Below are 22,680 nucleotides of genomic sequence, written 5' to 3' on the forward strand. Positions count from 1 at the left end.
TAAACCTCAAACAGCGACCCCAGTACAAAACCGACAAACAAACGGAGAAACTGAAGTCCAAAGAGGCTAGGGGGCTTGCTCCCAGGTCACAGACTCTGTGACTACAAATGAGGGTAGGTCCCAGTAAGGCCGGGCTCCTTTCCGAGCTGGTGGAAACTTCCATAAATCTTCCCTCCCCCATAAATCTTCCCTTCCCCTCCCTGACAGACGTGACCCCTCCCTCTCCTGTGCTCTCTCTGTTAACTCCTATACAGGCATTTCCAAGCCCTCCTCCGTCACCCCTTCCCGTATGGCACCGATTTGTTGAGGCGTCTGTCTCCCCCCGTAGCACTCTGAGTTCTTTAAGGGCGGTGACTATGTCTCACTCGTCTTTGCATTCCTGGTACAGGGCATACAGTGTTTTCTCAATAAATGTTTGGAGAAGACCGGGCAGGAGGGAAGGAGGGAAGGTGGGATGGAAAAAGAGGGAAGGGCAGAGAGAAAGAAACAGAAGGGGAAGGAGGGAGGCGAGGGGGCTGGGGAGGGAGTGGGAAGGCAGGCGGGGGTGAGGGAGGAGGGTGAGCAGGTACCAGGAGATCACAGGCACCTGGAGCTGGTGGGACTGGACCACAGCATGTGGGCCTCTGCGGGTCTCCCTGGGGTGCTGGACAGGCTACCCCAGAGCCACCCAGGATGTAAGGAAGGAGCACCTGTAAGGGGGTAGCCTTTCAGCTACCGAGCAGGCCAGTTTCCCAGAACTCCAGACGCCACTGCCCCCCGCCCTTCTTTCTCTCCTTCCCCACCTCCAGAGTGTGAGCAGAGCCACTCGCCTGTGTTCTTTTCCTCTGCTGTGCTCCCTGGCCCCCTCCTGCCTCGCCGTTCCCACCTGTTACATGGATGCTCCTCCCCATCCTGATGACAGAATAGATTTGGGAGAATGGGGGCCCGCAACACAAGCTGGGGAGTCTCCCCCCCACTGGACCCCACCCCCAACCTGGGGGGTGGGGTGAGCTTTCAGGGGTCCTTCTGGGTGAGGGGCTAGTGTCGGCAGAAGCCTGAGGAAGGAGCCATGTTCCTCCACCCGGATCAACCACCAACACAAGGTCTGCCTTCCCGAGGGGTTGTGAGGCGGGCGGCAAGGGTGGCTTCTCGAGAAGGGGCTCCTGAGCAGCCTTGGTCCCTACGTGACGCAGAGAAACCACCAGAAACCATAACTTAGCAGGTTGGCTTCTCTTTGGAGTTTCGCTGGAGTAAGGAGGCGGAAGGCTTGCTGTGTAGACTGAATCCCTGTGAGGCCCCTTTCTCCTTTTCTAGAAAGTACCAGGTCCCCTGCCTCTTCCAATACAGTCCATTGCTCATATACCAGTCACACACCCCCCCCCCCCCAACACGTGTTTGTGGAAACCTCCTACGTGCAAAGCATGCTGGTCCTGGGGGTACACTCTTGGAACCGGATCTCTGGAATAGGTGGGGGTGGGCAGTCGGGGGACAGAGGGGCTTCTTGGCCTTCTCCAAAAAAATCCAGAATAACGCCATAACAGTCTGCGAACCCTGCCCCATCTCTCTTGCAAAACAAGTCCTCAAGCCAAATCTGGCACATGCCAGGCAGCCAGGCACCTGGAAATGAAGCGGGAAGCTATTCCAGGGGATCTTGTGGCTTCTTCTTTGTGCCAAAGAACCAGGAGGGGAAGGGGGGGCTCCGAGCTCAATCACACTGGGCTCCCTGAATGGACAAGGCTGTTGTCGAAAGGTAGAATATGGGATAGTGTCAGCCAGAGGCCACGGCTGGCCTGATGACCTTGGCAGTGTCCTCAAGGACAGCGGCTGGAGTCAAGTAACACCAACAGCACAGTCCACCACACAGAGCACTGCTTAGTGGAAGCCAAGGGCACGGAGCCCTTATTCTGACCCTAGAGCTAATCTGCTGTGTGTCCTCAGACAGGCTGCAAGCCTCTCTGATCCTTCGGTAACACAGCACAGGGCCATAAGGATGGAGGCAAGGAGAAGAGAGGAAACAAACTGTGCCCCGTGCCCTGCTTAAAACCCTGAAAGATTAAATCCAGTCTCCCGGGTAGGGCTGTCAAGGCTCTTCACAAGCCAGCCCACCTTCCAGCCCCCTCCCCTGAGACTCCAGAAGTGTTCTCTGTGCTTCAACCCCTCACCGCGCTGTTCCATGCGGCCCCTGGCCTGCTGCACCCCTTCCACCCCCTCACCCTGACCTCAAGGCTCAGCCTGAACCCGCCTGCTTTCACCCAGCGATGTTCCTTCGTCTGTTTGCAAAACACTCTGCGCACCTAAGCTCAGTTTTCTGAATTCTTTGTTCGTAAGTCTACCTCCCCTACTAGACCGTGAGTCTTAAAGGACCCTGTCAAATCCATCTTTCATCCAACAAGCATTTAGTAAACGTCTGCTCCACTGTTAGGTGCCAGGGTACAAAGCAGAGGGAGGCAGTCTGACCGTCTGGTGTCCCCTGTGCTCAGGACAGTGCGGGCGCAGAGGGCCCGGCCTGCTACGGGGTTGGGAAAAGCAGGTGCCAGGAGCTGCCCCCCAGGGCTTGCAGTGTGCACTCCGCCTCCTCTCCCTGAGCGGAAGACTAAGGGACACTGGGAAGAAGAGAGCAAAGGCAGAAACTGTAACCGCTTCCTGAGCGCTACATTATAAGCTATTGTCAGTGCTTCTGACACCATTTTTCTTAATCCTCAAATTAACTCTCTGACAAAGGCTTTGGTAGATGAACAAAGCGATGCCCAGAAAGGCCGAGAAACTTGCTGAAGGTCACACAGCAGGTGGCAGAGCTTAGGTGGGACCTCAGGTCTGTGTGGCCACCCCCTGCCCTCGGTCTCACATTGCCCAATTTAAATACAGTAATAAATGAGCACCTTGACTGCTTTTTCAAAAGGAGGAAATAACAATCTATCAACCTCCGGGCTCTAAGCTGTGTGACTTCAGTCCTTACTTTCGAGGCGGCCGTCTGGAAATTCTCTATTCTCTTCCCTTTCCGTTGCAACAGCAGTTCCCAGACCCCTAATGAGCCAGGCCAGCTTCCCGCCCTGCCTGGGGAAGCCAGAGAGCTGCCTGCCAGCTCTTGCCACCTTCAAAGTGTCATTAGTGGCCGCTTGGCAGGTGGTCCCAGGCCTCTGTAGCCGCAACCACTGCCCCTATTATCCAGGGCTTTAACCAGTCACTGAAGGGATTCTGCCCTTCACGGGGAGACAGCAGAGAATGGGCCTCCTGCGGTCTGCTCACCACCAACCGCCACCACACTTCTCGAACACTCTCCTGCACGTTCACCAAGCTTTTTTTGTTTTTTTTTCTCTTACAAAACCCAGCTGTGGCTGCTGCCCATGCAAACTCCTGGGCCTGGGCGTCAAGGGCTCTTTCCCAACATCCTGTACCCCTCTCACTCACTCCTTTCTTCTGTGACCTGCCTCCCCAAGGACAAACCAGCCTAGCTGGCCCTGGGGAGTGTGCCAATGCCCTTCCTGTCCCACGGAGTGTCATTTTACTGACGCGAGTTCTTCCCCTTCTTCCCATCCCAAACCGGCACCATCTCTTCCAGGAAGCCCTCCCTGATAGACATGCCCAATCTTGATCTTGCCTTTGCTTTGCATTTTCTCAGAACTTAATGCCTTCCCCACATTTACGCTGGTTGGATCTATTTGTTACCTTCACTCACGTGATGAACATTTACTGAGGGGCTACAACTAGGGCCCGGGCATTTAGGGAGGGTCTATTGTGGGCCAAGCGCTGCCTTCAAGGAGTTTGTGCTCAGGCCTTTTCCTGAGGGAGGCCCACCTCTGCACGTAGGTTGGGAGCTGTCCTGGGGACTGTCTCCTCTTTGTTCCGCCCCAGCCTGACATTTACAAAGCATTTTCACTTGTGCACCCAGGATCTCATTGCATCTACATGGCACCCCTACAAGGCAGGATGGAGCCTACAAGGGTCCACTTGAAAGATGGGGATGTTGAAGCCCAGAAGGACGAAGTGACCTATCCCAGGGCCCCCAGCTGGTTACCAGCCAGGTCAACAGAATTCAGGTCCCCTGGGTCCCAGGGAGAGTGGCTTCTGCCCCCACCATGCAGACTAGGATCCTTAAGAGCTAGATGGGTTCTAAGTGACCACCTACTTCTCAACCTCAGTCACTGTCACTGGACCTTAAAGAAGAAAGAGGCTGAGGCCAAAATAGACGGTCTTAGAAACTGCGGGTGTAACTGGAAACTCGGAACAAGTTTATCCTTGTACTCCTGGCACATGGCAGGCACTCGATACATATTTGTTAAATGAATGAACAACTTACTGAAGAGGCCAGGGGCAGAGGGGGTGAGCTAGTTGACGGTAATGGCCATTCGATCGCACACTTTGTGCCGGGCACAGTTCTAAACGCGGCTTGTGCTGCCTTCACAACCACCTTCTGAGATGGCGGCTACCCTCTCCCTTCCACAGAGGAGACAAAATGAGGTGAGCCACCCGGAGTGGGGGCACCCGGGAGGAACCTGGGCAGACTGACTCCAGAGCTGTGCTGCCGAGCACCCTAGCCAAGTACAGGTCGGTCACACGCTCCCGCCGTCCACGGTCTTCACTCACTTCTCATTACTAGCGTACCGAGTGAGTGTTCTGACGAGTGCTGAGTGACAACTGAAGTCACGCTTCTGCCCTGGGTCCCAGGGTCCGCGTGAGTCACCCCCAGCTGTAATGCGGTGTAATAAAAATCCAGCCGGGGGTGGGGGGCGTGTTTCAGCTGGTCCAGGACCTCGTGGGGCCTGTCCTGTGTCCACACCCCAGAGTCCTGCCGCTGCCCCTGGGCCTGTCCCCCTAAAGGGCGGCTCTCCTCTCTGACCTGATCGCCAGACACACCTGGTAAGAGCCAGGGCTGTGGATTACGAGGGACAGAGGATGGAAGGAAATTTCTAGCATCTCAACCGAGCTGAAGTAGAGGGCAGGGTTAAGGAGGGTAGAACAGTGTTTGTCACTGGGACAAAGACATGCTGAAAAGATTTATAAATAGAATAAAGAAAGGGGCCTCAGTGAATAACCCCTTTATGAGGCGGGATGGGAAGGACAGGGCTGGGCTCCTCCAGCTCTGGCTAATTTCCGTGCCTTGTCAGAAAGAGACTGATCCTTAGACAGGAAAGTCTCATCACCAACTGGACAGGGCCAGGGCCAAAGAAAGAGAATGTAGAAAGAATCACCTCTAAGGCTGGGCTTCTCTGACAAAATTGGAACTGGGAGGGATAAGACACAGAAGAGGTGATTTGGAGCAAGGGAGACTATTCCAGAAGTTGCAAAAGCTGAAGGTTTTGTGCCGAAAGGCACTGAATTGGAAGTTGGTTCTGATCTCAGTGCTTCTATATGGCCCGACAGCTTACTAAACTCTCCGTGGACTTCAGCTTCTCTGTTTTCTGAAAAAAGGCTAAGTGTCACCTATATGTGTCCTTGTCCCTTGGCAGAGAGAACGTGTGAAGGTAAAGGAGACCAGAGACCAGATGTCGCTTGGAGTTATCTAGAGGACAGGAGATGCGGAAAGGCAGGATCTGACCAGACGTCTCAGCAGCGGACTGGCAGGAGCCACGGGCAGGCTCTGTTTCCGCTGCCCCAATTGCTGGCAGAAAGAAACAACTAGTTTGATTATCTCAGAGCCCCTGGGAGGTAAAGAAGACATGCCTTGTCCATCTTGGGTAGGTAATGTCTCTGCCCAGTTATGTGTGAGAGAGACCCCATCTCTGGGGTCAGCCCACAGAAGCTGACTGGTGGGAAGAAATGTTCCCTGTGATTTAAGCAACACAGAGAAATGCAAACCGGGTGTAGAGGACTGGCAGAGAGAGGATCCCCTGGCACAGGGTGGCCAACTGTCCCAGTTTGCCCAGCACCGAGGGGGTTCTCAAATGCAGGACTTCCTGTGCTAAAACAGAGACAGACTGGTCACCTTCCCGAAGGACTCACATGTGAACCAAGCCTCTGGTTTGGCAGAGCACCCGTGGGCGTTACGTGAAATCTTCATGCTCAGAAATATCGAAAGCTCAGGTCTCAGGGTTGGTTGGGAGGCTGAGGGCCCAGATGCCCATCCCGGTGAGGCCTTGGCTTGCATGTTACTGTAGGCATACTCGCTGGGCCTTGGTTCCTCTGGAAGATCTGGATACGTTTACCCTCCTAGATAGAGGACAAAATACTGGTAGAGACGAACTAAAGTTGCCCGGAACCCTGAGAAAGGTTCCTGTTGGTGACTTCTTAGAGGAGCCTCTGAGTCAACCCAGGAGGAGGCCAGGGAGCAGAACTCTGCCCCCTGGCTGTCCCTAGAGGTCACTTAGTCCTACAAAGATCTCAGCGGTTGGGGTGAAGAAGGGGTCAAAGGATGGGCATGGGGAGAAGCAGTAAGGGCCGTTTCCAGGTTACCAATGCGAAGCACAGCTGAGCTGCGACTGACTGATAGGTGGGACTGGGCACAAAAAGGGGCAGTGCCCCCGTTTCTCGCCCTGCCCCGCCCCCTTCCTAATCAGTCCAGCACAATGAGCTGTATTTCCCCTGGCCTGAATCCACTTAATTTTCTCCTAAGCTGCTTTGTGGGGCAGGCGGCTGAGCACGCGACATGTCCAGTCCTGCTGTAGCCGACTTTCTCTACGGATGAGGGCAGGCTTTGGTTCCGTGCCCCTTCTGCCAGCTGAAACAGAGCCCAGGCTCACACCGGGCCCCTGAGTTCACGGAGCCCAGAGGGCAGGAATGGACATTCAGCGCCTCTGTCCCTAAACGGCCGTCTGCCCCGTTCAAGGGCCAGGCAGAAGAGACAGGGCTTGAGACGTCAGGATCGAGAAAGTTTCTCCCTCCCGGCTCTGCCGATTCACAGCCATTTCTTGTTCGTTTTAAAAAAAAATTTTTTTTCAAGACTTTATTTTTTAAAGTAATCTCTACACCCCACATGGGGCTCGAACCCACGACCCTGAGATCAAGAGTCACATGCTCCACCCACCGAGCCAGCCAGACGTCCCCACAGCCACTTTAATTCAGCAAATGTTTTATCGGTGCCCACTGTGTGCAAAGTTCTGGGAAAGAGACTGAGGTGGTTGAGACCCAGACTCAGAACCCAAGGAGGGACAGGAGGGCACAAGGAGTGGAGATCTACAGATAGGTCCCAGCTTATACTCTGAGGCCTTCATGTGTGGCCCCAGGCACCCCGTCCAAGTGAGCGCACGCAGAGACGTGGAGATAAAAGGGAAAGGAAAGAAGCCCAAACCCTGGTTAACTGACGCCGTGCTCCGTGGGATAGATGATCAAGTTTTGCTTCCATTTACAACACATTTCTGACAAACGACTTTTGCTGATTGAGCCCTAAGTCCAACCTGCAGACCAAGCTAGAGAATTTGTAGGGTCTAAGGAGGGTGCCTGGGTGGCTCAGTCAGTTGAGCGTCTGACTTTGGCTCAGGTCATGATCTCATGGTCTGTGAGTTCAAGCCCCGTGTCAGGCTCTGTGCTGACAGCTCAGAGCCTGGAGCCTGCTTCGGATTCTGTGTCTCCCTCTCTCTCTGCCTCTACCCCGCTCATGCTCTCTCTCTCTCTCTCTGTCAAAAATAAATAAACATTAGAAAAAAAAATTTAAAGGGTCTAAGGAGAAATGTAATCAACCCCCCTTTCCTTTTCCTGGACTGGTTGGTTCATTCATTGATTCATTCCTTGATTCCTTGATTCATTCATTCATTAATCCATTCACTCATTCAGTTCACATTCCGCGAGTGCCTTCTGCGTGCCAGCAAAGAGCTTGGCACTGGGACTCAGGGAAAAAGTTCAATCTGACCTCACTCGGCGTCCACTGCCCCCATCGTCCCCATTCTGGCTCTATGATCTAAATGTGCGCCCTTGAACTCTGCTCGCTGCCCCAACCCTGGGACCCCATTCTCAGGCCGGACTGATCCAGGCAGAAGCCCGCTCTGTACAGCCGCCTGTGTAGTGTGAAACTACGGGCAAAGCAGCCACTTGGGTCTCTGCCTCTCCCCAGTCTCTCCCCTCTCCTTCTCCTCTGCCTGGGATGGAAACTCTGTCACTCTGGGCTCACCTGCTTGAGTCACAAGGCTGAGCGCCCAGCAAAAGAAGTAGTTCAAGGATATAACAGGCAGGAGGCCAGTGAAACAGAAATATAGCATTTCATTTTGCTCATTATGTGCCGGGTCTTCCTTTTTTGATGCCTAAGAAAGAAGCGCCAGGGCTTACTGTGCGCCCAGCCCTCCTACTTCTCCTTCCCACCTGGAATGGAGGCCTCACTCCCTATGTATCCTCGGCAGTGTTCCTTTCTGTATTCCGCTCAGGGCCCACGAGATGGGGTCTTAGTGTCTGCATCGCCCAGCACGTGGAGAGTTACGGGAACCGGCCGGCGATAAGGAGCTAATGCAGAGCAAATGAGCTTGGTGTCTACCAGCCGCGCCCCCCTCTCCCCCCCTCTAGGACCCCGCCCCCCTCTGGAGCCCTTCCTGGCCTGGAGTCTCTGGCCCACTTAGGCCAAGGAGAGTGCTGGGGGCCCCCGTGGTTGATTAGCGCCTCGCAAGGAGGCTTCTCCTCTGGCCAGGCAGGTCGTTGGGTCTCATTGTCTAACTGCAGATTTCCATCTCTGATCTGCATGGGCAGAGAGAAAGTCCAGGCCTCCGAAAGGGAAAAATACAAGAGCGAGTCTAAGCCAAACCCCACGTCCTCCTACCCCCTCCCGCTTGCTCCCACTCCTGAGGAAAGGGCAGGGCAGGTGTTAGACGGCCAGGGTGGCGGGGTGTCCTTTCCCATTTTAGGCACGTCTTCTGACCCTCTGTGCTTCTGAGAGCAAGTTCCTGACTTCGGGTACAACCTCATCATCCTTGAAATTCAGGCTCAAGCCCAGGCCACTTTGAGATGCCCGGCCGGGGTGAATGAGAAAGAAACCGCTGCTCGGACCTCCTTCTTGCTGGATCCCGGAACAAGCCGCGCACAATCCCAGCCCTGTGATAACCGGTCAGCTTCCCTCTGCCGCCGCTCTGTCCTGGGTCGTGTCTGCAGAGCCTCACGGTCGCAGACTGGATCGCTATGAGCAATAGCTAACAACGTGCCAGACGCCGACCGTGTGTCAGGGACTGTGCTCTCTGTCCGCATCATCTCACTTAATTCATAACAACCCTGTAAGGTAGGTGGAGCCACTGATGCGGAGAGAAGTTAGCTAACTTGCCCAAGGCCAAGCAATTAGGGAGTGGTAGATCGAAATCCGCACTCAAGCAAGCTGACCTCAAAGCCTCCCTCGTACCCTCGTGTATGCGTGTGCGTGCGTGCGTGCGTGCGTGCTTTACGAACTATAAAGTAGTATACAATTATGAAGGGTTATTATTAGATCACTGGTAGTAGTATGAGCCAGGGGTGGGTATAAGGGATAGTCAGGGAAGATTTGTGTCTGACCATTAATCTGATTAACTATGGCTGAACTGTATTTCAGAGCTAATTGGAAATGTTAGAGTGTCTTGCGTTCTGACTCTCTCCGTCGGCGCAAAGACTTGAAATTTGGCTGAATAGAGATGCAGAGGACTCTTTCCAGGACTCCCAACCTGGTATTTACGGGATGCCGGTCTTAGCAACCCACAGAGAGGCCGGAATGGGTGCCACCATGTTGCCGTGTGGTCTCGCCTTCCACGGCAACACCTCTCAGAGAAGGAGCCCCCTTCCCAAAGTAAGGGATCACTTATTGTGGGAGCACAGAGCAACGTCTAATTAGAGAGAGTCATTAACGGGCAATTAGCCCGTAATGAATGAATGGATATCTAGGCAATGATCATCAAGGCTGGGAGCATCACAAAAGGAGAGACGCCCAGACATTGTGTGTCTCCTGATAGATGTACACCCCGCAACCAAGGGATTCTTGCACACACCACCCCCCCCCAACAAGTGAATGAGAGGAAGCTGGATTTGATTCAACACTAAATGTAACTACACATACAAGAAATACGGGGACAGCGGAGTACGTTAAATGACATGATATTGATGCGATCGGCCAAATCCAGACGGTGAAACTCTACAGGACAAACCACCCAGTTTCTTTAGCAAAGCATGGCAAGAGAGAAGGAAAGAGAAAAAGAATATAATTGAGAGTGACTTAAAAATCTGTAACAACCAATCACAATTTCTATGGACTTATTTGGAGCCAAATTAAAGAAAAGAGGAAAAACACGTACATGATTAATCAGAAAACTATGAATACCAACTAGGTATTTTATCACATTACGGAATTGTTATTTCTGTTTAGGTGCGATAATGATATATCTCTTTAAGAGTCCCGATCTTTTTGCTATGCCGTGTGTTAACTGTCTTGAATTTAAATAAATAAATTTAAACAATAAAGAAATAAAACAAAACAAAAAGAGTATCTTTACAGATGAAATGATAAGCTGAGTAGGATTTACGTAAAATAATCAGAAGGTTAGGGGCGCCTGGGTGGCTCAGTCGGTTGAGCGCCGACTTCGGCTCAGGTCACGATCTCGCGGTCCGTGAGTTCGAGCCCCGCATCGGGCCCCTGTGCTGACAGCTCAGAGCCCGGAGCCTGTTTCGGATTCTGTGTCTCCCTCTCTCTGACCCTCCCCCATTCATGCTCTGTCTCTCTCTGTCTCAAAAATAAATAAACGTTAAAAAAAAATTAAAAAAAAAAAAATCAGAAGGTTAGAAGGAACTGGAGGGATGTCTGATACGAGATGGGCCGTGAGCTGAGTGCAGAAACACTGGAGCTTGGGTACTTGGAGATTATTGTACACTATTGAATACATTACACCTCATCTTCTACGGCCAGATCCTTGGACAGGGGTAGGGCCATTACTACGGAGAAGAAAGCAACCCTCTCAAGGTTCTACCACAAGGTAGGGGAGGAGCCACACTCAATCTTCAGAGGCAAAATTCAGCACTTCCCCTCCTCCCCAGACCACCTTGGGCCGGACCTGAAAACTAGGAGTTTTTCCAATCCCATATTGAATTCGGCCTCCCACTACCCTGGGGTCTGGAAAAGAAATAGCATCTCTACAAAGCAGCATCTGTGACGGCTGGGGCAAATGCCTTCTTGCCTTTCTGCCCCCAGGAGATGCCAGAGCAGAGAAGGGGAGGAGGGGAGAAGGAAGAAGGTATGGGAAGGAAGGCCCCAGAAGAGCCAAGCACCCAAGCCGGTGCTGAAGCCCAGGCCAGCCCAGCCCAGGGGCCCAGGCTGCAGCCAACCCCGCCTTAGGCAAACAGCTACCTCCTACGATGGTCCTTCCCTTAGCACTTCCTGGTGCTTCTGATCACAGGGCTCAAGGGGAGAGAGAGAAGATGGAGGGGGAAAGGGAGGGAGAATTCAGAAAGGAGAGGGAGAGAAGGTACCGGGTGCCTGGAGAAGTCCTCGGGAAGGGCAGAAGGACAAGGGGAGAGCACCAGACCTGGCACATTCCAGGGCTCAAATCTGCCGAGGAAATAACTGAGTCAGAGAAAGATTAGAGAGAAGGAGAAAGAAAGAAGGAGAAAGCAGCAGTAGGGATTGAGGGAGAAAAGATGGAGCAGGGAAGGTTCCAGAGGCCCCCAGGAACATATAATCCGGGTCACCAGTCACCCAACCACCCACCCCTGCTCCCACAGTCCCGCACCTCCAGTGACCCCAGGCACTGTGTTCCCCGCCCAGTGTTCCCAGGGGGAGTTCCCAGGCCTTCCCAGCCCAGGAAGGGTGTGTGGGACGCAGCTCCCGGACTCACCACATGGCCCAGAAGGTCCCTTTCCTACCTGCTAGCTGCCTGCTCCTGGAAGAGATACAGTGGACTGATCCACCTGCCTCCTGAGGGCGGAGTGCCAGAAGGGAGGCTCCACCTCAGACCGAGGGGCCAATCAAGGGAGCCGGAGGAGCCAGCCCGGAGCCCTTTGGGGGCACACCGCTGAAGGGGACCCAGGGTTCACTAAGTATTCATCCAAGGTGCCTGTTCCATATTCATGCCCACGCTGGGCGGTCACAAGGTGACCGCCTCCCACCTCCTCACTCTCACTGACCTTCAGGGGCCACAAGGCCCAAGGTTACCTGGGTGTCAACCCACACCAAAGCCAGGGAGCAAGCAGGCATCGATGGGGGGCGGGGGGGGGGGGTGGTGGCGGTGAACACTGACCCTTCAGGCACAGAGGCAGTGGCCCCACAAAACCCTCACTGACGCTCTGGGGCCCTCCCACTAATCCTGGGGCAGCCCTGACTCTGAAACTCAGATCCGGGCTCTGCCACTTGCTGGCCGCACCACCCAAGGCAAGCCATTGCACACCGCTGAGCGTCAGTCCCCGAGCTGCTGCGAAGATCCTCTCTCTCAGCCTGCACCTCCAGAGCGTGGGGAGCGTGCACGGAAGGAGAAGTGCTCCGGGCTCCCGGAGGAAGCGCCGCTCTATAAACGCAAGGTATCATTCCCATAAAGGAGAGTTCCTGCCACACCTAGGAAGGAGGAGGCAGGTTTCTGCCAGGCTCTGCAAGCCAGCCCCAGTAAGGATAAGGCAGAGGACCAACCGGTCCCCCTGCCCGGGAGAGCCGAGGTGCCCCCAGCTCCATCAGAGGGAAGTGGGACAGGCTGGCCAGGAGGAGGAGGAGTGAGGAAGAAGAGGAAAGAAGGGACAGGGCGGGGAGGCGTGATCTGGGCCTAGGATTTGTACCTGTGGGATGACTGGGGTTTCTCTCCCCATCCAGGGCTTGGCCCAACTCAGAGGAGCACGGAAGTCCCACCACATGGCTCCTTCTCCTTCACTCCCACAGGGAGGCAGCTGCGGGCTAGCGGGGCTTCTCGGCCTCTCCTGTGAGTCATAACATTAATAATAATCCCCAAGAGGAGCCCGGGTGGCTCAGTGGCGTAAGTGTCCACTTCAGCCCAGGTCATGATCTCACAGTTCACGAGTTCGAGCCCCGTGTCAGGCTAGCTGCTGTCAGCCTGGAGATCCTCTGTTCCCCCAACCTTGCCCCTCCCTTGCTTGCACACACACACTCTCGAAAATAAACATTTAAAAAAATAATAATAATCTCTGACATTTGCAGAGCTTTTCACACACGTTGACTATTTTTCACTGTGCCTTCACGGAACCCAAAGAAGCCTTATGTTACTGGTCTGGGTCCTCAGCCGATAAACAATTGGGGCTCAGCAGATAGTGCGTGAGCTGAAGTTATACATCTTATGGAAGTGCCAATGTCCAGACAGGAGCCCTGTTTCTGAGGCCCAGAGACCGCCTCTCTCCCTGCCGGGCAGCCCAGGGCTTGACCCTCAAGGGTGTGGTGAAAGTAACACAACCGGCTGGTCCTACAGGGAGGGGCCTCCTTGGCCCTATTCTCCTGTCACTCGGGGACCCAGAGTTAGGGACCCACCTCCAGACTGGGCAAGTTCAGGGGCCTCAGAGGTCAAAGGCGGATTGTTCTGTTGGCAAGCCCAGGGTTTCACTGGCAATGAACTCCCTTAAAAACTTAAGCGATGTCCACTCGTCTTGCTCTTTTTTTTATAATTTTTTAAAAATCTTTATTTATTTTGAGAGAGAGAGAGACAGAGTGTGAGCAGGGGAGGAGCAGAGAGAGAGGGAGACGCAGAATCCGAAGCAGGCTCCAGGCCCCGAGCCGCCAGCACAGAGCCCGATGCGGGGCTCGAACCCATGAACCGTGAGATGATGACCTGAGCCCAAGTCGGCCGCTTCACCGGCTGAGCTGCCCAGGCGCCCCTCATCTTGCTCTTGATAGACAAAGAGTTCTCAGCCAGCCTGTTAAAAACTGTAAGGTCCCTCTGAGCTTTTGAGTTCTGACAAGGTCCAGTCTTGATCCATTTCTCTCTGGGTCTGAGACACAAAAGACCTAAAAGTGATAGGATGCTGACTGGCAGGGGAAGGAAGAGAATTCAGAACCTTCCCTGGAAGCATGCGGGGAAGCAGGCAGAATGGACTAGACATGCTGCACCCCGGGGACCCTGAAAAAGCTCCCCCCAAGCAAGCCTGCTCCCAGACAGGAGACCAGGACAAACAGCGAGGCTAACACAAACCCCCAGCTCAGAGGGCGGAGTCAGGTGGGGCAGGCCACAAGGTGGGTGGGAACAAAACTCCCTTTCATCCTGCTCAGTGAACTCTTCCAACTCTGTGCCGAGAAAAGGCGCGACTCAAAGACCCTGACCACCCGAAGAACTTCTGTAATTACCTATGAAACACACTGACACTCCTCATAAGATCACCACCGGAGGCCGGCTCTGGACTCGGTCTTGATGAGACCACCTATCTAGGAATCAGACAGAGACACCGCCCCCCTGGACTCCTTCCTTCCCCTTGGCCTCTCAAGGGTTAACCTACGGCCCACCCCCAGCCCCCATTCCCAGCCCGGCCAGGAAAACAGGATGGCTGGGGCAGCTGGTAGGGGGGTGTTTAGCTTGGCCTCTGCCCAGCATGCAGACAACTCCCCTCAATGTACAGACACCCAGGCTGGGCCCCTTGAACGGAGTCCTTCCCTTCCTCCCCGACCCGAGAAAGGCTCTAGAGAAGGCCTCTCTTGGCAAGAGGGGGTGGGGGAAGGCTATTTTTCAGGATTAGGGGACAGTCTGGAGGACGAGCCCGTCTCTCAAGTGCATCTTTGAAGCTTCAGTAGGCAGCTACACCCTTCTCTGCTCTCTGCCAGAGCGACTGGGGATCGCAGCTCCAGGGACGGCAGTGCCAGGGATATGGTGCCAGTTTCAACGAGGGAAGACAAAAGTGACCTTGAGAGAAAGCTGATAGACAAGGAGCCATGTCATTCCCTCCTCCCCCTTTTCTATCTGGGCAGTAAGGGCTGAGCCCCCAGGGAGAATGGAAGGGCCATCTATTCTGAGCATGTAATGGGGGTAATGGGGCCAATATGACATCTGTACCTTCCTTCAATCCTCCCTCGACCCGCACCATGGCCACCGTTCTACTACAGTCCTCTGTCACCTGGCCTCAGCTAAGAGGTACCTCTAAGGTGTTCCAGGGCAAAAGCCCTCACATATGGGGATGATTCAATGTAAACTTCTCTAGTGTCAGGCAGGGCTTTCTAAGGGGTCCTGCCACCTAATCCCTCATCTGGTCCCCTACGCCCTACCCATAATGCTTCTGCCTCCAGTCACCAACTCAACTCTATCCCTGAAGATTTACCCTAGGTCTTGGATTCCCAACCTCACCTCCTGAGCCCCTGAAATAGCTCTGAGTATGTCATCAGAAACCTCCATTACCTGCAACAACATGGATGGAACGAGAGTGAATTATGCTAAGCGAAATAAGTCAGAGAAAGACAAATCTCACATGACTTCACTCATATATGGAATTGAAGAGACAAAACAGATGAACATAAGGGAAGGGAAGCAAAAATAAGATAAAAACAGAGAGGGAGACAAACCATAAGAGACTCTTAAATACGGAGAACTAACTGAGGGTCGCTGGAGGGCTGTTGGGTGGGGGGATGGGCTAAATGGGGGATGGGCATTAAGGAGGACACTTGTTGAGATGAGCGCTGTGTATTATAGGTAAGGGATGAATCACTGAATCTATTCCTGAAATCATTATTACAGTACATGTTAACTAACTTGGATTCAAATGGAAAAAAATGAATACTCATTAAAAAAAAAAAAAAAAAGAAAGCCCCATAACCAATCAATCTTCCCTGTCCATGATATAGGCTAAATTAAACATGAGTATACATGAGTAGAGATTAAACATGACCCAGCGACCTGCCTGAGCCATGTTATCCCCAGTCCCACTGCCCTGGAGATGAACGTGTGCTCCTGAATTTGTCTCCCTGCTCTCTCCAGATGCGGATTCTACAATGCCCTAACTCACGGGCCTTCATCGTATCTCCATGCCTACGGGATAGAGGATACACTTCCTAGCTCAAAATACAAGGCCTTCTACAATCCATCCCCAGTGTATTAGTCCAACAGGATCTACAACCACCCTACAACCAAAAGCGTAGATTTTTAAAAAATGTTTAGTTATTTCTCTTAGAGAGTGTGAGTGGGGGAGGGGCAGACAGCGAGAGGGAGAGGGAGGATCTGAAGCAGGCTCTTCGCTGCTGGTGCAAAGCCCGACACGGGGCCTGAACTCACATAACCGTGGGGTCACGCACGGAGCCGAAGTTGGACGCTCAACCAACCGAGTCACCCGGGTGCCCCTAAAAGCACAGATTTGGGTGGCTCAGTTGGTTAAGCATCCGACTCTCGATTTCGGCTCAGGTCGTGATCTCATGTTTTGTGAGTTCGAGCCACACATCAGGTTTCTCACTGACAGCGTGGAGCCTGCTTGGGATTCTCTCTCTCTCTCTCTCTCTCTCTCTCTCTCTCTCTCTCTCTCTCTTTCTCCCTCTCACTCTGCACATTCTCTCTCAATCTCTCCCTCTCTCTCAAAAATAAATAAATAAACTTAAAAAAAAAAACCCATAGATTTTCTGTTAAGTGTTCTGAGTCATTGATGCCAGAGGAATTCAGTGGAAAGAGAGGTCATTTCCGGCTAGGGCCATCGGGCCAGACCCCAAGGAAGGGCACGTGTGCGCGTGCACGTGCGTGTGTTAGAAAGTGTTTTCGCAGAATCACCAGCGGACCAGCTTACACGTAGCTCTACTTTCTTCCCTCTACTTCTCCCCACCGTGGGCTTGTCAGCATGAAGGACATACATTTGCAAACCCTCATGGGTGCACGAAATGCTTTTCTGCGCTTGAAGATTTGTGGGACTCCAGGCGTCCAGGAACAGAATCAGACTGGACCAGAATCACAAAAGCTAGCAACGGTCTGAGAGGAGCCCCTGCTGATGCTGGACCAGAGAGATGAAGAGAGTGGGGTCTGGAGAGGCTTCCTCCATGGCTCCTGGCAGGCGGTTTGCTGGGGTGGATTCCATTTCACCTCCCCTGAGTATGCTGCTCTCCCAAATGACCAGCGCTAGGAGGAAAGAATTCTAAGAAGCTCACGTCTTTCTGGACTCCCAGACTTTTCAGTTTGGATCTTTGGAGGGAAGGGTGTGAGAAGAGTTAAGGAAAAAAAAAAAAAAATCCAACCCCCTCTGCCTTCTGTGATTCTGGCCACTCCATGTTCTACATCGGTAGCCAGGCAGGGGAGTGGAAGAGAGGCCTGGCCTTGGAATGAAGGGACAGAGGACCAGACCAGACTAACGGACGCCGAGACTAGCCAGCTCTCCCTTCCCAGGCAGCATCTCGAGCCAGAGAATGACGAGGCCAGAGCCAGAGCAGTAAGAGGGAAGGGCATCAGGAAAGGAAAGACGTAAATTACTGCTGTCCCTAGCTCTACCACGAAACCCCCTTCCCAGCGCCGTAGTCTCGTCTCCAGGCCATATCATAACTCATCCGGTGGAATGCTCCCACTGCACACTCATCCTGAACAGGGTCCTTGCGTGTGGTGAGACTGAGAGAGACCCCCAAATGGAATCAGAGCGGAGAGGTGAGGGGAGCAAACGAGAATGAGGATGAGGAAAAAGAAAGAGAATGAATGAATGGGTCCTTGTTGGGATTAATTTTTTTTTTTTAACTTTTTTTTTTAATTTTTATTTTTGGGACAGAGAGAGACAGAGCATGAACGGGGGAGGGGCAGAGAGAGAGGGAGACACAGAATCAGAAACAGGCTCCAGGCTCCGAGCCATCAGCCCAGAGCCTGACGCGGGGCTCGAACTCACGGACCGCGAGATCGTGACCTGGCTGAAGTCGGACGCTTAACCGACTGCGCCACCCAGGCGCCCCTAGGGATTAATTTTCAAGGAGCAAACAAAAGCAATTAATGGGGGAAGATGGGCTCCCCAGGCCTGGATGTGGTTAAGGGAGGCCACCTGGGTGACTGGGTCCTGGCCGTCTGCAGGGCGATTAGAAAGAAGGTGAGAGGCTGCCCGCTGGAGGACAGTCCATGGGAGAGGGCTGTGAGCGTGCTCCACAGGGAGGGAAGGATGTAATCTGGAAGCATGTACCAGAGTGATTACGCGTTGTGTCGGTGAACAACGCACACACCCAGAGACCTAGCGGGGCAGCTCCATCAACCGTCACTGGCCAGAAAGCCATCCCAAATGTATAGTGTTTGCCAAACCCTTGAGAACAAGAAGTCGTACCACGATGGGTAATGTGGAGTATGTGCCCGCTCTACACCGAGCACAGGATATTCTACAGGTCTTCCTTCCGTCCAAATGACAAACAACTATTGTCCACCCCATTTTACAGGTGATGAAACTGAGCTTCCAAGAGGTTAAGGGTCCAGGAGAGAAGATTTGCCCTAAGTTCCCAAGGACCTAGGTTTCAATCTCAGCTCTACAACTTAAAAAAAAATTTTTTTTAATGTTTATTTTTGAGAGAGACGGAGACAGAGCTTGAGCAGGGGAGGGGCAGAGAGAGAAGGGGAGACACAGAATCCAAAGCAGGCTCCAGGCTCCGAGCTGTCCGCACAGAGCCCGACGCGGGGCTCGAACCCACGGACCGTGAGATCATGACCTGAGCCCGAGTCGGACGCTCAACCTCCTGAGCCACCCAGGTGCCCCACGGCTCTACAACTTTTTAACCATGAGACCCAACGATGTCACCTTGGACACACCACATAACATCTCCCCACCGCACCTTCATCATCTGCAAAACAGGGATACTATCACGTCCTTCCCAGCTTGCTGTAAAAATTAAGATAATTTATAAGTATAAGCTCCTAGCCAGTGCCGGTAAGTGCGCACACTGAGTGTTCAGTAAATGTTTGTCCTCCTCCCTGCCCCCTGCCTTCCAATAAGATAATCGAGTCGTCCATTCAACAGACAGTGGAGTGTCCGATGTGTGAAAAGGGGGAAGGAAAGAGAATTTATGGAGGCCCCTTTTCATGCCAGTCGCTAGGTCTTGAGGGTAGGTGTGGAGATGAACAAGGACAGAGTGCCTGCCTTCAAGCAGGAGTTTACAACCTAGCAAGCCAAGCCCATAAGTAACCTAGTGCCAGGATGTGCTGAGAGCTGTGTGAGACAGCGTGACCAAAGACTAGAAAGGGGGAGGGAGGCCAGATGCAGGAAGAGAGCTAGGACTTCTGTGGGGGCCTCAGGAAGGTTCTGAGAAGAGGTCACATGGCTTCCGTGCCTCGTGAAGGGCTGGATTTGGAATGGAAATGAAGGGGTGGGGTTTCTTACCGCCTCTCCAGAGGCAGCCACGCAGGGGATTCATGAGAGACCAGTAGTTTTCTTTCCAGGGCGGGAGGAACAAAGGTGATGCAAATTCTCTGCTGATCCTCTCCTGAGAGGTGGAGTCAGTTCCTTCCCTGGGCATCAGGGCAGGTCTGCGGCTCTCGGTTGGACCCACAGAATGTAACAGAAGTGGGGTTGTGTGAATTCTGAGGTTTGGGCATAAGAAACCCCAAGGGGTGCCTGGCTGGCTCAGTCAGTGGAGCATATGTGATTTTCGATCTCGGGGTTGTGAGTTCGAGCCACACGTTAGGCGTACAGATTACTTTAAGAAAAGAGTTTCTTGGGGCGCCTGGGTGGCGCAGTCGGTTAAGCGTCCGACTTCAGCCAGGTCACGATCTCGCGGTCCGTGAGTTCGAGCCCTGTGTCGGGCTCTGGGCTGATGGCTCAGAGCTTGAAGCCTGCTTCCGATTCTGTGTCTCCCTCTCTCTCTGCCCCTCCCCCGTTCATGCTATGTTTCTCTCTGTCCCAAAAAAGAAAAAAAGAAAAAAAAAGAGTTTCTGGGGCGCCTGGGTGGCTCAGTCGGTTGGGGTTGAGCGGCAGACTCTTGATTTCGTCTCAGGTCATGATCTCATGATTCCTGAGATGGGAACTGACAGCACGGAACCTGCTTGAGATTCTCTCTCTCTCTCTCTCTCTCTCTCTCTCTCTCCCTCTCCCTCTCCCTCTCCCTCTCCCTCTGTCCCACCCCTGCTCATGCTCTCTCTCTCTCAAAATAAATAAACTTTAATATAAATAAAGAAGGGGCACCTGGGTGGCTCAGTCGGCTGAGCGTCCGACTTCGGCTCAGGTCATGATCTCACGGTTTGTGAGTTTGAGCCCCGCATCGGGCCCTGTGCTGACAGCTCAGAGCCTGGAGCCTGCTTCAAATTCTATGTCTCCCTCTCTCTCTGCTCCTCCCCTGCTCAGGCTCGGTCTCTCTCTCCTTCAAAAATAAATAAAAACATTAAAAAAATGTTTTTTAAATATAAATAAAGAAAACAAAAGAAAAAAGGTTGAAAAGAAAAAAAAAAAAAGCCTGAAGCTTCCACGTGGATCTCTTGGAATACTCTCCCGGGACACTCACCCTCTTGGAACCAGCTGCCACGTCCCCAAGGAAAGTCCAGGCCACGGGAAGAGGCTACATGTAGGTGCTCTGTTAACAGCCCCAGACACTCACTCTCTCTCTCTCTCTCTCTCATTCTCTCTCTCTCTCTCTCTCTCTCTCTCTCTCTCTCTCACACACACACACACACACACACACACACACACACACACACACACGCATATGCCTTCCATGGGGTCTGGCCTCATGGCCTCAGCCAGAAGTGACCTCTCCCTCTCCTGAATTCCCCTGGCACCAATGACAGCTGGGTAAGAAGCCACCTTGCCTTTCTGGCCCAGTCCAGCCTTCAGATGACTACAAGGGCAGGAGACACCCAGGCAAGCCCCCACTGAGCCCGGTAACCCAGAGAACCCTGAGAGGTAACAATACATTACTGCTCTAAGCCACTACATTTTGGGGTGATCAATAGCGAACCAGAGGACGAGGCCTCTATTTCACTAACTTGGGCTGTTACTGGGCAAGTTGGAGCCACGGTCACACTAGAGATGGGTGAGACAGAGGCACGGAGGAACTGTACTTTGGGCCAAGGAAGGGAGGGAACCAGTTGAACATCCCCTGCCTGCCCCCCCCCCCAGACTCCAGCTTCCTCCCCACCTCAGCTCTTCTCAGCACTGTGCCAGATCTATATGACTCATAATTCACTTCACCCCGCTGGGAAATAGCTGGGGGGAAAAAAATCAGTAACATATAAAGATGTTCATAGCACAGCTATTCATAAGAGCAACAAATTGGAAACAACCCAAATTCCCAGTAATAAGAGAAGAGCACTCCAGTAATGAAGTAACCTGACGGAATTATTTATAGCTATTTAAAATGACAAATGTATGGGCCATTGGCATACCTGGAAGTATCTGTGTAAAATAACGTTATACACAAAACAACACGTGACACAGGACAATGGCCACACGCTAACTACAACTGTGAAATACTAACAGAGACGAGGAAGGGCCAGTGGAATAAGGCATACATTTTAGCATTCACTTACACACTTTTCGAAAAAACAGGTGTGACTTTCCAAAAAGGCACCAATTCAACCTCACAAATCCTAAAAATGGGGTCACGACTGCATGGGAATTAAGAGGCGACATTTTGAAGATAGGGACATGCTCTCTGTCACCCAGGGACAAAACCCCAGGTTGAGGGGAGGCCCCTGGATGTGACAGGGGTGGAGTGAGCAGGGCTGCGGCATCTCCTCAGCAGGGTAGCTGAATGTTAGGAAACAAACCCTCGTGTTTGCTGACTCAGTGCAAGGAGAAGGACTCACACAAAAGCCACCCATTATCCCATAATTATTGTCTCTCTCGTGCCTGCAATTAACGGCTGTCTGAGAGGCGGCTGCTGGGGTAAATAAATGTTCACCCGCATTAGAGTCAATCAGCCAGCTGAAGCGCCAATTAACGAGCCCACTGCAGAGACACTTGGGGACCCAGCGGCGACTGTGGGGAGGAAGGGGACAGGACGAGATAACACAGATCTTGGACACACTCCTACCGCAGAAGCAGGGAAGGGATGCTTACAGCAACATCCTGAGCCCCGGGGTAGAAGCCGGTCTTGCCCCAGATGAGCCAGCTGGGTAAGCAGGTGCTCCGACCCCCCAGTGCCAAGTCAGGGGGGTCTGCGTGCATTCGTGTGTCTGTGAGCAAAGGTTCCTGGGAGCTGCTGCAGCTCCCACATGGGGCAGCCCTGGGCCTGTGGGGGGTGGGGGTGGGGTGTGAGGGGAAAGAGCTGCAAGAGAAGGCTCAGAGGTGCTGTCACCTCCTGGGTGACAGAGGAGGACAGAAACGTGGGGCACAGAGAGGAAGCGGGCAGGGAGCCATCTTGACTGACTTAGGCTGAAACTGACTTACGCTGGCCTTTGGCTGGCTATTCTCCTTACACCGCAAGCTCAGAAACACAGGAAAGAAGCTCACATCAGAGCTTGGTGTCCAACCAAAAGATGATCCTTTTGTTCCGAGAAGGGCAGGAGAGCACGTGGCTGACAGCAGCCACCCCACGTCCTCTCCCAGGGATTTGGGGAAGACAGGAGTGCCCTGTAGTCCTGCATGGCATGCCCAGTGCCCGGTCTCTGTGCTATACCAGCCAGCCAGGCCCTCTCTCCATGGACCTTAGCCAGCAGACCTCAGGCTTGGGACCAGAGCCCCCAGAAGATGCCTACCAGGCATCAGGGAGCCTCTGAGGTCAGAGGGGAAGAGCATGCATGTCAGAGGTAATCTGGCCCAGCGGTTCTCAATCCTGCCTTCACACCAGAATTACCCAGAGAGCTTTTATTATTTTTTTTATTTTTAGTGTTTATTTATTTTTGAGAGAGAGCGAGCGCGCATGAGCGGGGCAGAGGCACAAAGAGAGAGGGAGACACAGAATCCGAAACAAGCTCCAGGCTCCGAGCTGTCAGCACAGAGCCCGACACGGGGCTCGAACTCACAAGCCACAAGATCATGACCTGAGCCAAAGTCGGGCGC

The 22,680-nt window shown here is 53.1% G+C and overlaps 1 protein-coding gene across 17 annotated transcripts in view; it reads right to left on the reverse strand.

The window, feature by feature from the left end:
* Positions 1 to 22,680, reverse strand: part of PLEKHA6 (pleckstrin homology domain containing A6) — a 145,767-nt gene that overhangs the window by 85,168 nt on the left and 37,919 nt on the right. The gene's annotated exons all lie outside the window — the stretch shown is intronic.

This window comes from Neofelis nebulosa, chromosome 15 (assembly GCF_028018385.1).
Source record: "Neofelis nebulosa isolate mNeoNeb1 chromosome 15, mNeoNeb1.pri, whole genome shotgun sequence".
Classification (NCBI taxonomy): Eukaryota; Metazoa; Chordata; class Mammalia; order Carnivora; family Felidae; genus Neofelis; species Neofelis nebulosa.